We start from the raw sequence: 6,000 nt of genomic DNA, 5'->3' as shown, positions 1-6,000 counted from the left end.
CAGTTTATTTGGAAGCCCGAACTCTCAAAACCTAGTGTTCTTGGAAGAAAAAAAAATGGAAGCAGCTTGTTGCAGTGAAGACATGGGGCATGTGGGTGTTTGCTCTGCCTTGGTCTTCTTGGGGCACCAGGTGGTATCACAGAGTGCATGCTTCCTCTGTGGCTCCCACCAAAGGGGCTTTTATTTTCAGTCTAAATTGAAATAATTTTTCTTTTAAATGCAGCAGCAGTTTTGTACCTCAATCTAATGGAGCTCCTGATTTCTGTGATTTATTATTCTGCCTTCTTGCTGTTTGCTTAGTCCTCAGAATAGCCTCTGGTGATGGATCTATTAATACATTAGGCCAATAAATCCCATCCATTGACTTGGAGACCCTGAGAGGAAAGCATGATGCTGGCCACATGCATTGGCCATTGTCTAAGAGGCTGGATTGGCCACTGGCCTTTCTTTCTTTCTTTCTTTCTTTCTTTCTTTCTTTCTTTCTTTCTTTCTTTCTTTCTTTTTTTCTTTCTTTCTTCTTTTCTTCTTCTTTCTTTATTTGATTTTATTTATTTATTCATGAGCGACACAGACATAGGCAGAGGGAGAAGCAGGCTCCCTGCAGGGAGCCCGATGAGGGACTCCATCCCAGGACTCTGGGATCATGCCCTGTGACAAAGGCAGGTGCTCAACCACTGAGCCACCCAGGTGCCCCTGGTCTTTCACTTTAGATAGAGTAACTTATTGGACTGAATAACTACTTCTTCATGCCAGCTGCTTCCTCATGTATAACAAGCCTTCATGTCTATCTCTCTAAGAGGAAGAGCACTGACCATAATCAGAAGTGCTGGATTTGGGCAGCCTGGGTGGCTCAGTGGTTTAGTGCTGCCTTCAGCTCAGGGCATGATCCTGGAGACCCTGAATCGAGTCCCACGTCCTGCTCCCTGCACGGAGCCTGCTTCTCCCTCTGCTTGTGTCTCTGCCTCTCTCTTTCTCTCTCTCTCTGTGTCTCTCATGAATAAATAAATAAAATCTTAAAAAAAAAAAGAAGAAGAAGTGCTGGATTTGAGTTCTGGTTCTGCTATGTGATAGCTCTGTGACTTTGAGAAAGACTTGAGATTTCTGACCCTCCATTCCTTCATTAATAAAGTTAGAATAACATTGGTCTTGTCACATCATTGAATAACGGTGAAAACTCAACCAAGATATTAACTAACTCTAAAGTGCTACAACATGGTAGTAGGCATTTATTTGTCTCCCAGACCCACTTTTCTCCTTTGAGATTAGTATTACCCCTCTTTTGGAGGAATTGCCTTTTCTTTTCTCTTGCTCTGACATGTGGTCCAATGGGATCTGACATATTGGAAGAGAATCTTGTCTCTTTGGGCACAGTGATTAGTGTATCAGCTACCTACTGCTGCATAGCAAATCACCCCAAAACTTAGTGATTTGATATAACAATGACATTATTTTCACTATTCTCTGGGGTTACCTCAGTGTTTCTTGTGCTAGTATCAAAAGCATTCCCTCATGTTGCTGTAGTCAGTCAATGGCTTGAGTGTGGCTAGAGAGTTCATGATGGCCTCACTACATACTTGGAGTATGGCCATTGTCTGGACCTCTCTCCCCATGTAAGCCCATCCTGGGTTTCCTTTCATGGCAGTGGCAGCACTCTATGAGGGGAGAAATAGAAGCTTAAGCCCCTTTGATACCAAGGGTTGGACATCTAACAACCTTACTTCTACTGCATTTTGGTCAAAGTAAATCACAGGGCTAGCCCATTAAGACATAGAGGAAATATATTCCACCTCTTTTTTTTTAAGATATTATTTATTTATTCACCAGAGAGAGAGAGAGAGAGAGAGAGAGAGAGAGAGGCAGAGACACAGGCAGAGGGAGAAGCAGGCTCCATGCAGGGAGCCTGACGTGGGACTCTATCCCGGTTCTCCAGGATCAGGCCCTGGGCTGAAGGTGGTGCTAAACCACTGAGCCACCCAGGCTGCCCTATATTCCACCTCTTAATGAAAGGAAAGGCAAAATCATATTGCAAAGGGTCTTTTGTATACATATAGAAGGGATCACTTCACTAAGTTTGTAAATAATCTACTACATTTCTGAAGCTGGGAACATTTGAGGCCAACTTCTATTAAGAGCCATGTTCCAACAGCCTTGTGAAAGGAATCAGTGGACAGAAGACAAAGATAAAACTACTTCCGGAGAGAAGCAAAAACAAGAGCTGGAAGGCTCTGTTTGTTTAGGCCACTCTGTGTCTGTTCTCTGCAATTTGGATTACATGAGCAGGTTAGTCCTCTTTGCCTCCTCCTAATCTTGGTGAAGTCGGGTTTCTATCATGCGCTCTCCAGGACACCAGCTGGATACATACTTCTTGCTTTTCCGTTTGTATGCCTCCCCTAGAGAAGGGAAGGAAAGGCTGGGAATAAAGATCTATGGGCCTTAAATTAATTATGTACATGGGCTCAGCAGCCCTCTCTTGCTACACCCTCTGCCAACTCAGAACTGAATAGGTTGGCAACACTGTTGCTGTCATTATTCCCTCTTATTCTTAGGATAAAAATGATGAGAGTTCCAGGCAAGCAGCATCTTGGTAAAAGATCAGGTTTTGAATGGCACCATCAGAAGAACACAAGACCAGGTTCCTTCATCTCTTCTTAACGGTGATTTTAAAGTTTGGACTTGGAAAAACTCTGGTAGTAACTGTGTCAACACTATAGCAGAATCTGCAGTCTTGTTATCATTTTGGATTAATTTCTCATGGAAATAGATGAACCAGACTTGATCTCAAAGTGCTTTCAACAAGGCATTTATGGCCCCTTCTTCCTCTGGGACCATCTACTTGGGATAAACGGGATCAAGGGAGGTTGGTGGATTTTTGAGGGTGCAGACTTTAAAATCTTGAAATCCCATGCTTCAGAAATAAAGAGCAAGCTGCAATCTTTAATAACCAACAGAAGGGATGATGGTGGTTTTCTGCAGTTAGCCACTCAACCTTATCACACATACCTTTTCCTCTCCGGACTTTCCTTATTTTATGTAAACTGTCATTATCCAGCAAACTTCTCCCCAAGAATTTGAACTTTTCAGTATTCTATGATTCAACCTTCAAACCACATTGACTTCCCAGAGGATTTCTTTGGTCCATCTCATAAACAATAATGGAATATTACTCAGCTATTAGAAATGACAAATACCCACCATTTGCTTCAACGTGGATGGAACTGGAGGGTATTATGCTGAGTGAAGTAAGTCAGTCGGAGAAGGACAAACATTATATGTTCTCATTCATTTGGGGAATATAAATAATAGTGAAAGGGAATATAAGGGAAGGGAGAAGAAATGTGTGGGAAATATCAGAAAGGGAGACAGAACGTAAAGACTGCTAACTCTGGGAAACGAACTAGGGGTGGTAGAAGGGGAGGAGGGCGGGGGGTGGGAGTGAATGGGTGACGGGCACTGGGTATTATTCTGTATGTTAGTAAATTGAACACCAATAAAAAAAAAATAAAAATAAAAAAAAAAAAATAAATATTTTTAAGCATCAGGTCCTAGGTTCAACCTTGGGAAGTAATCCTGTTTCATGGAACACAGTCACCAAGAGTTCCTGGGTGCTGGAGGTGATGCTGGGGCCTCCTCTTGGGTTAGCTTTTGAGGAGCTCTTCTCTGAGAGTTCTTTCAGAAAGAGAGAGGAAAATAGTCAAGTGGCTGTTTTATTTTCCCTTTTATGAGGATTTTCCCTTGAACATTTTTCCTAAAGCAATTTCCCGCTGGATCAGAAGGGATGGAAGATGATGGGTGAATTAGCATAGTGGTTAAGAGTTTAAGTTCTAGGGAATCCCTGGGTGGCTCAGCTGTTTAGCACCTGCCTTCGGCCCAGGGTGTGATCCTGGGGTCCTGGGATTGAGTCCTGCATCGGGGTCCCAGCATGGAGCCTGCTTCTCCCTCTGCTTATGTCTCTGCCTCTCTTTGTGTGTCTCTCATGAGTAAATCTTAAAGAAAAAAAAAGGGGGGTTAAGCTCTGGAATCAGAAAGATTTGAGTTCAAATCCTAACCTTGCCATGTACCATCCACACAACGATAGATGAGTCACTTAGTTTTTCTATCCCCCCTGTCCTCATCTGTAAAATGGGGATGTTAATACCCCCTAGGATTGTAGTGAAGTTAAATGAGAAAATACAAGTAAATTATTTGGCACTGTGCCTAAAACATACTAAGTGTCCAATAAATGTTACCTACTATTATTACAATATTTAATTTATATAATTTAATTAGATACAACTTAATTTATCTAAGGAGATTTGCATGCTGTGATGGGGCAGGGTTTTTAATGTAATTCATAAATCTTGAGACAATGACTACTTTTCCAGAGTGAATGGTAATATGACTTTCAGAAATGTTTTTGTTAACAGTTCTTTAAATTAACAAACTGGAGACAATTGTCCTAATGTTGAACTTTAAACATGGAGAAAAGTTTGTCTGTATTTTGTCAAGAGGAAATAGCCCAGTAACTGAGAAAGGCCCAGTAATTTCCTACTTTAAATTGAAATAGAGAGGGATATTTATAGGTTCTTGGATAGATGTCTTGGTCATCTGAATTGGTAATAATGCTGGATGAATGTCCATATTTTTAAGATGGCCATTTAGGGGGAGATTAAACTTCCCTATCTTCTGAGATAATTGCATCATAGGTTATGGTGCATATAGCATGTGTTCTGGGGTTTTGCACCTAATTTTTGAGAACATGTTAGTTTTTATAAGACAATAAGAAGTATGTAAGCTATTGGGTTTCCCTCTTTGCCCTGGCTTCCAGGAAGCTCAAGGCTAATTTGGAGCTCTGTTACAAGACCTTCCATATCCTAGGATTTCTAAAGCAGTTTTTCCCTTACTTGCCATTATTTTTTTTTTTTTAAGATTTTATGTATTTATTCATGGGAGCCACAGAGAGAGAGAGACAGAGACATAGGCAGAGGGAGAAGCAGGCTCCCACTAGGAGCCCTAAGCGGAACTCAATCCCGGACCCCAGGATCACGCCCTGAGCTGAAGGCAGATGCTCAACCTCTGAGCCACCCAGGTGTCCCCCTTACTTGCCATTATTAATTAGTTCTTTTTAAAAATTTTTATTGTAAAAAATAGGTGTTTTCAAATCATTTTTAATCCCACGAGGATTATCTAGACCTCCCTCTTCTCCATGGTCACACATGATGTGTGATGGTTTGTTTTCACACTGTTGTGGACTGCAGCATTTGGTCTCAATGCTTTGCCCCTCCCTGTTCTCATGACTTTCACCAGGTAACTATTGCTGTGCCCCAAACTGGGTGTAGGGTAATGGTCTTGGCTCAGTCCTAACTCCAGTTTGGGCTGCTCCATTCTCTCTGTGGCAATTGACAGAACCAGACAGCAAGAGCTGCAAGTGTGAGAGTCCAAGTATGAGAATATTGGCCAAGTTCAGCAGTGAGGGAGGTGTTTCTCCTCATTCAAAGAAACACAGCAGCATGTGTGGGAAATAGATACCACAGTGAGGAGGAATCTTAGAGGCCAAAGACCAGCACCGGACTGCATGGGTACAGTTCCCAACAGTGACATCTGGTGGCCAGAAGGAGCTATAACAGTGATGGCTCAATTAGACGAGCCCACTCCATTTAGTTAGAGACTCTGGAAAGATCATCTTTGATTTATGTAAACCCCAAGGGTGTATGTGTTGAGGGAAGAAGACACACACATCACTTATCCTGCTGACAAAACAGGTTGGGGATCAAATCATTAATTGTAAAAGTGGGAGACATGTGACCACATCTGCCTTCTTGGGGAACAGTATACCCCATCAGTTATACCATCACCCTTAATGTGTATGGGATAAGGGGGATGAGGAAGAAAGTCTGGACCTCAATATGTGATATGGATTGGGGATGAGATGGGGCTAATAAGGCTTGGGGAGGAAGTGACCCCACGTTCTGGGTAAAGGCCTGCTAAATTGGCAAGGAGTGTCACTAAGACCCAGGTGGCAAT

Source organism: Canis lupus, chromosome 29 (genome assembly GCF_048164855.1).
Source record: "Canis lupus baileyi chromosome 29, mCanLup2.hap1, whole genome shotgun sequence".
NCBI lineage: Eukaryota > Metazoa > Chordata > Mammalia > Carnivora > Canidae > Canis > Canis lupus.
Note: the sequence above shows the minus strand (reverse complement) of the source record.